Below are 11,262 nucleotides of genomic sequence, written 5' to 3'. Positions count from 1 at the left end.
CAGTAGGTGCAATGTCAGCACCAATAACTGTCCCATGTGCATCTGCTCCTCATTCCCAGGGTATTTGGCAACTTAGCTAGGTGTTGCTCATGTCTTTCTTTCTTACTTACTTTTCTCTGTTACCTTCTCCTAAAAGAAATAAACATATTTTGCTTTGTGCCACTTGTCCTCAGGAATTTCTCATTTGAATCTGATCGAGAGATTGTGTTGAAGCAGGAAGCCAGGCTTCCCCCTTCATCAGCAGAGATGGGAGAACCTCCAAGCCCGCTAGTCTGAGCTGCTTGGATGCCTTCAGTGCAATGACGAAAGTTTCCCTTTGCAGCGTCTCTTTTGGTGCTGACACCAAGGGAGCTCAGGGGCACAGAGTCAGGCTCAGATGAGTACAGGCAGGGTGGGACCATGGGTCCTGTGTGTTCATTAGGAGAGCTCAGCTCCTGTGGCCACAGTCAGATGTGATCTCAAACACCTCTCCTGCGAGGGTGGCAGTCAGCTGTCACCATGGGCTGTTCCCTTCCCTCTACAGAGCTCCAACACTCCAAGCACAGTGAGAGTGGAGGGGAGGAGAGTGTGGACGAAGTCTGTGGGCCTATTGATCCCTTACAGATCTGGGATTTATCTGTTGGTGACCAGTGCCAGTGGAGCTGGTGAATGGTCTCTGAATTTCCTGCCCAAGGCTGTCCCACAGGTGACAGTGCTGATGAGAGATGCCCATCCTTGTGGAGGGGAATCTGAGCCCCCAGGAGAGCTCAGGGGATCTCCAGGGACAGTGTGTGCCTGGTGTGGGCAGTGAGTGGAGCCTCACAAAGTGAGGGACAGTCCACGGTGGAGTCACCAGAAGGTAGAGCACTAAATGCAGGTACGCATGGGGAAATGAGGGCTCTGCAGTCTCAGAAAAGGCAGTGGGGAGCCAGGAGGTGCAGGGAAGGGGTGCTGGAGAGTGATTGCTGCACCCTCAGGGAAGAATCACAGGCTGGAGCCTTGCCTGAGTTATGCTGTGGACATGCCTGTGCCTGGCCCCTCTCATGTCTGGATCTGTCCCTGTCCCCGTCCTGCTGAGCTGACTCCGCGTCTCGACCTCAAACCTGCCTCCAAACTACAGTCAAGAAAGCCTTAGAAAGGGATGCTGGGACCCGAGCAGCACCCAGAGAGGGTTTTAGGTGCAAAAGATGACCATATATCCACAGCAACACTTGCCTGACAGCCATTGTAAAGGTGTGAGGAGAGCTTCAGATCTGGAGCCCTACTCAGTTAACTCTGCATGTGGAGTCTTAGCTGGACGAAAAAGTGAGGACAGCCACTTGGGTCAGATTTTACAATGCACAGTTAGGAGAGGCAGCTCCAGCTCCCTCGAGGGCTGTGCTGGAGCCATTCAGGAGCAGGCTGAGGTGGGGCTGGCATCACCAGGGTGGGTGGGGAGAGGGCAGCTCCCCTCTGCCATGCTGGGTCTGGGTCTGGGCACAGCTTTTCCCTGGGGACCTCCCTGAGGAGCTGCTCCAGGGGATCCTCCACCTCTGCCTTGGCAGCAGCACCAGGGCTCAGGGTGCTGGGGTTGAAGTGCAAAAAGGTAGAAGGGGGACAGGCTGCACGGGGGAGCATTGAGACCTTGTCTGTGCATGCAGGGATGGAGTGAGGAAAGTCAGAGCTCAGCTGGAGCTGGCACCAGAGACCTCGGACATGGAAATGGCTGGAGTATTAAATATCTTCTTTGCCTCAGCTTTCCAGCGGAAGCTCTGCCTGAGGCCTCCCAGCTCCAGCAGTGTTAGCAGACAGCCGTGCTCTGGGATGTGCTGGGGTGTGGTGCAGAAGAGAGGCCATGCAAGGCTGGCCTTTTCTCCTGCGTCCGGATACGGAGACCTGGAGGAGGACGGAGCTGGCCATGGACAACCCCACAGCTGAGGTGAGCAGCCACCACTGGAAGGGGGTGATGTGAGGGGCTGGTCTGGGACGCTGGCCCTGGGGCAGCTTCCCCAGTGTGTCCATGCAACACAGGGAACAACCTGGACTCTTCACTTCTGCACCCGCCATGTCCTGGTGCCCTTGCCAGGAGACCTGCATTTGCCCTGCAAGCCCACAGCTCTGTGCTCCCACACTGCTGTTCACACGCAGCAGCTCTCTTCCAGCATTTTTCCTCTCCTGGGTCCTTTCCAGACCACCCCAGACCCTCCCCAGCTCTCCCCACCTCCCCTGCCCTCTCCCCAGACCACCCAGCACAGCAGCCCACGCTAGGGTGGCCCCACAGCAGTGCCCACTGCAGGGGACTGCAGAGCTCTGGGCACTCACCCCACAGCCACAGCCCCTCTGAAGGACACAGCAGGTCCTGGGGGGCAGAGAGGGCTGTCAGCCTCCCCATCAGCCCCTGGGGGGCTGGGGGCCAGCAATAGCACAAGGAAATGCAGGCCACTCACTCCATGTCTCCACTGCTCTCACAACCAGGAGATCCTTAACCCTGGCTGCCTGCAGCCCCTCTGGGCATCCCCTCTCCCCAGCACAGCACAAGAGTCCTGGCCCCGGGGCTCCTCACGCAGCTTCAGTGACAGAGCAGCCTGCCCCGAGCTGACACACACAGAAAGAGGTTTTCATTTATTCCTCCCCACAAGCACACAGTTGCTCCTTTGCTCTTTTCCAGAGGCGTCCCTGCTCCCTAGAGAGCCTTTCCTGAGGTCAGTGTGTCCGTGCTGGCCTCGCTGGTCACTCCTACACCTCTCCTGCACCTGTGCTCCCCAAAGGGTCCCGAGCTGGCGGTGCTTCTCTGCAGGGCAAATGGGCTGTGGGGTGACTCTGCACTGGCCGTGCTGGTCAGGGCAGGCCCACCTGCACCAGCATCACTGCACTTGACAACGCTCTCCCCAGGGTCTGTGGCTGTGGAGGATGCTTGGAGCAATCACAGGGCATTTCCAATGGCTCAGGGGTGTCACAGACCCAGCCCACTGCCTCTCCTGAGATTGCAGAGCCCTGATTTGGTGCATTCTTTGGTTTGGTCCTTTGCTTTGGGTGACTCCACTTGGTTTTGGGACACTCCACTCAGTGCCCATCCCAGGAATGTGCTGTCTCTGGAGATCCCCTGTGCTCTTCTGGTGGCTCCATACTCCCTTCCAGAAGGATGGCCATCCATCACCAGCCCTCTAATAGGTGGGACAGTCCCTGGCAGAGACATCTTGACCACTCACCCTCTCCAGGGGCACTGGACACCCACAAGTGACAGCTGAATCCAGCCCTCATTCCCTCACACATCACCCAACAGAGCTGATGCCCCTTAGCCCATGGAAAAAACAGGCATGGCAGCAGGGCCTTTTGGGGGGCAATTCCCTGAGCACATTCTTGGCTCCAGCTTGGGATGAAGAGCCCAAGCTTCAGGCACAGTACTAAGGAGATCCCCTTTTATTACAGTGGTGCTACTTGGGAGGCCAGCTCTGACACAGTGATCTGCACATTTACAGAAGGCCTCTGGATCAGATGGATGGGCTTTGCGCCTCCGGTGAAGTGGGAGGAATTCAAACATTTGTGTACAAACAAACATGACTATCACTGACAGAATGCCTAAAGTACAAGATTTGCCTGAGATGATAAACTGGGATTTGCTTGTGAGGAGAGATGGGCAACTCACTGGTGCTGAACTAGTACCAGTTGAAACAGTTTCTTCAGTGCATCCTTGAGCTTTTTGTTCCTCATGCTGTAGATGAGGGGGTTCACTGCTGGAGGCACCACTGCATACAGAACAGTCACCACCAGATCCAGAGCTGGGGAGGAGAGGGAGGGGGGCTTCAGGTAGGCAAAAACTGCAGTGCTGACAAACAGGGAGACCATGACCAGGTGAGGCAGGCACATGGAAAAGGCTTTGTGTCGTCCCTGCTCAGAGGGCATCCTCAGCACAGCTGTGAAGATCTGCACGTAGGACAGCACAATGGAAACAAAACACCCAAACATAAAAGAGACACTAACTGCAATAAGCCCAACTTCCGTGAGGTAGGAGTCTGAGCAGGAGAGCTTGAGGATGTGGGGAACATCACAGAAAAATTTCTCCAGGACATTGCCTTTGCAGAGTGGTATTGAAAATGTGTTAGCAGTGTGCAGGAGAGCATTGAGAAAACCACTGCCCCAGGCAGCTGCTGCCATTCTGACACAAGCTCTGATGTCCATGAGGGTCTCGTAGTGCAGGGGCTTGCAGATGGCAACGTAGCGATCATAGGCCATGACTGTGAGAAGAGAATACTCTGCCAAAAGGAATGAGATAATGAAAAAGAGCTGCGCAGCACATCTCAAGTAGGAAATGGCCCTGGAGTCAGAAAGGGAATTGGCCATGGATTTGGGGACAGTGGTAGAGATGGTGACAAGGTCGAGGAGGGAGAGGTTGAGGAGGAAGAAGTACATGGGGGTGTGGAGGCAGGGTCGCAGGTTATGGCTGTGATGATGAGGCTGTTGCCCAGGAGGGCAGCCAGGTAGATGCCCAGGAAGAGCGAGAAGTGCAAGAGCTGCAGCTCCCATGTGTCTGCCAATGCCAAGAGAAGGAACTCATTGAGGGAGCTGCTGTTGGGCATTTGCTCCCTCTGGGCACAGGTGGACTGTCCAAGGAGGAAAAAGTAGGGGCAAGTTAGGACAGACTTTTCTGAGAAAAACTTCCCATTTTTCAAAGAAAAAAACCCTTCCCCCCCCCCCCCAAATACAAATGCATTTCCTTTTTCCTTCTCGGGAAGACCTTTGTTCAGGTCCCCAGCTTCAGCTCCATCTGAGTGTGCTGGGAGGAGCAGGGGTTTGTCCTGCTTTACACCAGTGGGTACATGGGAACTAGCCTGTGACATCTACATCTCTGATGTCAGAGGACATCCACCTTTAGTGGAAAAGGTCTGCTAACATAAGCACACATAATTCTAAAGCGTGTGGCCTCCAGCAGAGAGGTTTAGCAATTTGGGGGTTTTGTTTTTTTGAGATTTTTAAGGTCTGCCATCACATCTGGTGAGTATATTGCTGCAAGAATGAACCTTATAAAGACCAGAGAGGCCAACGGGTTCTCAGTGGCTTGGTGCAGAATCAGGAGTGCTGCTGGGTCCATCCGTCTTGTTCCCAGCTGCCCTGTGCTCACACTTGTGTTACCCAGAGGATGATTTCACGCACAAGTTATTCTAAAAAAGACACTGGACTCTATATGAGACCACAAGAGGCTGGTTTCAAAGCACAGATCTAACTCTACTCTCTTTCTCAACTCTGGGAGGAGATGTGATGGAGAGAACAGGACTTTCCTCCTGACATACATGATCACACCAAGGACTCTGTGAGGTGAGAGCTGATAGCTAAGGAAATTCTCAACACTCCCATTCTGGCTGAGGAAATGCCAGGTTCACTTCAGCTGCACATGTACAAAACCACTCAGGAGCATTTTGTGGTATTAGCATGTCCTGAGCTTCTTGAAATGGCTCTCCAGTGCTGCTCAGATCCAATGGGAGAGCTGTGCCCTTGTGGAGGGCAGCTCGCAAACCCAGCAGGACACCCAAAGCAGACAGTCATGTGTCCTGAAAACAAGGTCTCCTAAAGGGAGAGTCAACTCCTTCCCCAGCCCCTCCGACTGCATTGCTCAGCACCCTGGGGTGAGAAAAGGTCTTGGGCACCTCGCCCCTATGCAGACACCTCCATGGCAGGACCTCAAGGTGGGTGTCTGAATTTGTAGCTGAACCCCCAGCTGACCGCAAGTACAAGAGCAGAAAGGAAAGGTAAGGAAACAAGGAGAAACGCTGTGACCCCACTGTCAAGGAAGCAGAGAGAGAGACAGAGGGGCACCTTCCCCAGATTGCACCTCCAGTGCACAGTGTGTCCTCCCAGGGCAGTTGTTCTCAGCCCCTTTGCCTTGCAGGGGGAAACAGGCACGTGGCAGGAGAGAGGCAGCTCTGCTTTTCTGGAAATCTGACTGCAGAGGAGGTGAAAGATGCCCTAGAGCCCTTCACCTTCAGAGCAGTGGGAAGGCTCTGTTGGGTGGGAGAGGAGAAAAGAAAGCGTGGCTTGCTCAGAGGAAGACATCTCCAAGGAAGGACCACAAGAGAGTTGCCTGAAGCCAGCCTGCCACAGTGTTTCTGTGGGCACTTTCCTAGCACTCCCTGAGCATCTCGCAGTTGCCTGGAGCTGTCCCCCCGGGAGCTCTTACTTTGTCCCCACATCTCTCCCCTGTCACTGCTCACAGACCCCATGCCACCATCTGGGCATTCGGCTCTGCCCTACGGAAACCTTGTGGCCAAAGGGCACTGCCCAGGGGCATCTCTGTGTTTGCAGGACCTAAGGAGCAGGTGAGACTAAGCCTAATGAGACTGATGAGAGCTGCAAAGGTGCTATTGCTGCTGCCTGCAGGTAAAAAGATGGTTGAGGGGACTTTCTGGGATCCTTGCAGACCTATTGATCCCTCCCAGTAACACTGCAGAACTCTCCTTCAGTCGTCTAAGCCTAAAACATCCTTTTCGATTTGTGCTTTGGCAAAGAAAACAAAATCAGAGCCTCAGGAGAGTGCCTTCCCTTTCAGGTAAGCTTGCCATGAGTATCGTCTTGAAAAGACCCCCTCCGGACATGTTCTGAGGGTGAGCTAGAGCTGTGATGAGCCCTGACCCATGCAGTATCCTCTCAACAGGAGAATGAACTAGCCCTGCCAGGGGTTGTTCCTCCCACCCAGAACTTCTCCCTGCAGTGCTGTAGGGAGTTCCCTGGGAAGGCTGAGTGCTGACCTTGCAGGTAGCAGAGTCACTGCCCCAGGCACGCAGCACTCTGGGGCACAGGGAAACTGCTCTGAACAACAGCCCTGGGCAGCCATGTGTGCACACCATGGCTTCGCTCCCCTGCACCAGTCGTGGAAGAAAGTAGCTGTGATGCACTGTCCTTGTGACAGTGTGGCAGGGAATCCCTGCTCTAAAGCGTCTCCCCATGCTCCTCATTGGAGAAGTCAGGAGAACGAACCATAAAAAAATTATCAGTCATGGGGTGGGATGGGCTTAGAAGATCCCTCCAGGAAGTTCAGTAGTATTGCCCTGCAGCCAGAGGCTTACTGTGTCAAGGAGCTGTGAAAATTCCTCCCGCAATGAGCTCTCCTCTCTCCTCCCACTCCACACTGCCTTTCACTTCTCTCTGCCTTCTCTCATCTCATGTCAACAGCAGCAGGCAGAGCCCGGAGCCCTGCTGCTCTTTGCAAAGGAGCTGCTCCTGCACACAGCTGTCTCTGGGCAGTGCTGCCAGGTTGCCATGAGCTCCTTCTGTCCCCAAAGCCTGGTCCCACTCAGAAGCAGAGGCCCAGCTGAAGGCATGAATTTCTCTGTCCCTTGTGCTCCCTCCTCCTGAGAAATATTCCCAGAAGTAGACTAAACTAATCAGGTATTGTCCTTTTCTAAAGAGTAGAGAGAGACAGATTCCAACATTACAATTTATTTCATCAGAGGTTAACTCTCTATGAAAGGTGGAAATGTCCCACTCTGGAAGCCCCTATTCCCCTCTCTTGACTAGGCAGGACACCTAGATGGGGACAAGAAGGGAGGTCATTTACCCATGGTTCAGGTGTTGATTCAGAGGAGTCAATCTGGGCATTTCATGCTGGTTTAGAAGGCCCTGGGCCTGAGTGGGATTCAGATCCCTCCCATGAACTCCACCAACACACAGGAGGTGGGATTCCCCTTGCCCAAGCCAAAGCAAGCACAACAGAGGTGTCTGCGTGGGAGCTCCTTGTCTAAGATCCTGTTATAATCACTGGAGATGGAGAGTGGGAATCAGTTGCTCACACACAAACACCTGGTGACAGTTGAAGAGACAGAGGTGGTCCCAGGCATGTGCCAGTGTCTGCTTGCTCTGATGGAGTGACTATGAGACCCACATCCTTCTGGAGCATGAGGTGGGGGCCATGTGGGGAATTTCCTTGGCCATCTCAAATGACACTAGATGTCTAATACTGCGAGAGCCCCACTAACTCTGAAGCTGAGACACAAGCAGATCCCTACAGTGCAAAATCCTAATGTAATCCAGTGCCAACACTTGATATAAGGACATAAAATAGGCTGGAAGGTCCATATCGGATGCCTGGGGTGTCCAGCACAACTGCATGTTTCTAGCACATACAGCATGGCCCCTACAGGAAAGCCATGCCCTTTTGGAGTGGTGCTGGAAAGTGCCCCAGGGCATCTTGTGTTTCCTACCTGTGCCCAAACAAATGAATCCTACCTCTGCCTTCGGGCACAGTCAGTATTGTCCGCATCTTGGCGTGCTGCATAAATGGGAGGCACATCACACCAAGGTCTCCACTCTAGTCCCTGCACTCTCAAATCCTTCTTGCTCTCCTCCCCCTGAACCTCTTCTCGCCCCCAGATGATATGAACAGGGATTGCGCTAATGATGACCTCAGGGTGGCTGGATCACAGGCTGCCCAGGCCAGGGACTTCTTCAGTGGCACCTTATCCTGCCTGGACATTGGTTCACCTCTGTCACAGACCCCAAGGTGCTGCAGAGTCAGCTCGGGCAGCCAACCCCTCTCCTGGCATTTCTGCACAGCCCAGCCCTGTTCCTTCCTGCCTTGGGCACTGCAGGCTTTGCTCTCTTAGTGGGCACCTTCTTTCATACCTCAGCTTAGGGCAATAAGGCAGCATACAGGAATCAGAAGGATGGTGCTTGGGAAGCCAGAGCTCCCCTAGGATAGGCACTTGCAGGGGACATCACGAGCATGAAGAGCTGTTACTGCTCCAGTTAGAGTAAAAGAACAAAAAGGAAAACGGTGGCTCACTGCTGGATCGGGCAGGGAATCTAGTAACAGCAGATGCAGATAGGTGCGAGGAGCTCAGGGCCTTCTTGGCTTCAGTCTTCACCAACAAGGTCTCCTGGGCTGTTGTGGCAAGAGTCAGGACTCCAGAGGGGGGGAAAAAAATAACAAAAGGTGGAAGAGGGTTGAGTGAGGAATGGCTTGCAAGAACTCAACCCATACAAGTCTCTGGGACAGGAAGGGCTATATCCGAGGACATTGAGAGAGCTGGCCACTATCACAATAAGGCCAGTCTCTATCCTCTTTGAGAGGTTGTGGAGATCAGTGGAGGTCCCAATGAGCAGAAAAAGGGCTACGTTGTTCCTTTTTTCAAAAATGGCCACAAGGAGAAACCAGGGAGCTGAAGGCCTTTAAGCCTCACTTTGGTGAGGAATGTCATGGAGTGAGTCCTCTTGCATCACATTTCTGGGCATGTGAAGGAAAAGAAGGTGCCTGGGAACTGTCAGCATGGATTTAGTGCAGAGAAATGATTCCTGACCAACCTGATTGCCTTCTGCAATAAAAGATCTGTACCTGTGGAGGAGAGGAGAGTAGTGGGTGTCATTTACGATGATTTTAGCAAGGAGTTTGACACTGTCTCCAAGAATATTCTTGTATACAAGTAAGGCATTACAATAGGCTGGGCAGACAACTAGATGGGCCAAAAGCTGGTTGGATGATCAAGCTCAGAGGGTTTTTGTGAATGAGTGGTGCTTTACCTGGAAGCCAGTGACAAGTGGAGTACACAGGGGTCTATACTGGGACCTGTCCTGTCTAACACATTCATCAGTAATCTGGAGGACTCTACTCTCACCAGATTTGCAGATGGCATGTCATCAGGAAAACAGTCATAAGCTCAAGGGCTGCCATCCTCCACCTCAGCAGGTGGGAGGAATGAGATGCCAGGAACTTTATGAAATTCAAAAATGAAACACCAGGTCCTGCGCCTGCAGCAGACCAACACCCTGCAGTGATATGGGCTGGGCAGTGCCTGGCTGGGCAGCATCTCTGCAGAAAATGATGCAGGATAAACACATCCAGTTAAGATTTTTGTTTCTGTATTCAGGAAAACATCATCACCAGAAGTGTAACCTGTTAATGGCAACCCCCAGAAGTCTAGACAGTGGAGGATTTACTCTTATTGAAGTCTGCTGATGGAAAGCGGTGTAGTCGTCTTCCCAAAGTTACCAAAACACAAGATGGAATTCAGATTCCTAAATTGTAGAGTTTTGGCCCTTATGAAGAAAGAACTGATATTGTAGTTAAGGCATTGAAATGTTAAAACCATTCCTATTATGAACACTGTGACACCTATCTTTTGCAATGGCAGACTGTCAGAAGGCCTGCTGTTGGTCAACAGATCTTGACTGCCTTGCACTTTGCAAACATTTCATACATTTGGTTCAGGATATAAATAACTATCTTGAAATCGCCACATTTCATTCTCCCAGGCAAAATTATACATCTGTCTAATAAGGCTGTGGGGGGGGGGGGAATGGGGGGAAGGCTGGGCCTGAGTGAATCTCTGGACTCAGAAAACACTGAAAATGTTTTCAGTGCTGTTTGCTGCCACAGGAAATTCTAGAAGTTTCAGGTAGGGTGCCCTCATGATGACAGTATCCATTTGCTTGGGAAAGCACAGCATTCAGGTCTGTCAGGCATACATAAATGAACAGGAAACTGAAGAAGCAAAGCTACTGATAGGAATAGCTCTTTGGGGACATTTGCATGGCATCCATCTGGTGTTGCAAGCTACAAAACTGCTGCCTATGCTGGACCGTTCTGTCACAGTGTAGTAAATGTAGCTTTCAATGAGACTCCAAGAGCCTCCCACTGGTCATGGACATGTGGAATATAAATGATAGTTGGTGCTGTCCTTTGGCCTTCCCGGATGCTGGTGTCCAAGTCAGTGTTGAGCACAAGCAGCACAGCACAGGCAGGAAAGCTGAGGGCAGGCACTGTCAAAGGAACCTGGTTATGAATCATAATTTCAAAGTTCATTTTATAAGAGGTGACAACCTTCCGCCTGTCTGAAGAGCTCCTCAGCTCACAGCCTGCTGTCTCATTTCCAGAGGCTCCTTCTAAACAGGTTCCTTGCTTGGGAAGATCAAAGGCCATTGCCTGCAGGTGGTACCTCAAGCACACAAGCAGGCAAGCCTCTACCTCATGAAAAAAGCAGCAAGCATCCTTTCCCAGGATGCATTTCTCTGGGTGTCTGATCAGGTGAGCAACACTCAGGCAGTTCTGGTCCCCAGGGGGAAAGTGCTAGCAGTAGATGCAGGCACTGACTAGACATTACTGGTAGATGACCACAGAGGCAACCATCACATAACCCGAAGGGAGATAATCCTCTTATGTGGCAGATGAGCATCCAACCACGTAGCATGACTGTCCATACTTTAACAGCTCTCAGGTGCTTCTCCTAAAGGTCCAGATGCTGTAATACAGGAATGCCAAACAACAGAACAGATTTCCTGCCTAAAAGTAAGAAGGAACAGAACAGCACCAAGTCTATT

General features: G+C 52.3%; 1 pseudogene; it reads right to left on the bottom strand.

Moving 5' to 3' along the window:
• Window positions 1–3,600: 3,600 nt before the first annotated feature.
• LOC136995959 (olfactory receptor 14J1-like) lies at window positions 3,601–4,535 on the bottom strand (annotated as a pseudogene).
• Between the last annotated feature and the right edge of the window lie 6,727 nt (window positions 4,536–11,262).

Source organism: Apteryx mantelli, unplaced genomic scaffold (assembly GCF_036417845.1).
Source record: "Apteryx mantelli isolate bAptMan1 unplaced genomic scaffold, bAptMan1.hap1 HAP1_SCAFFOLD_20, whole genome shotgun sequence".
In the NCBI taxonomy this organism is placed as follows: Eukaryota; Metazoa; Chordata; class Aves; order Apterygiformes; family Apterygidae; genus Apteryx; species Apteryx mantelli.
This window is presented reverse-complemented; position numbering and strand designations above follow the sequence as displayed.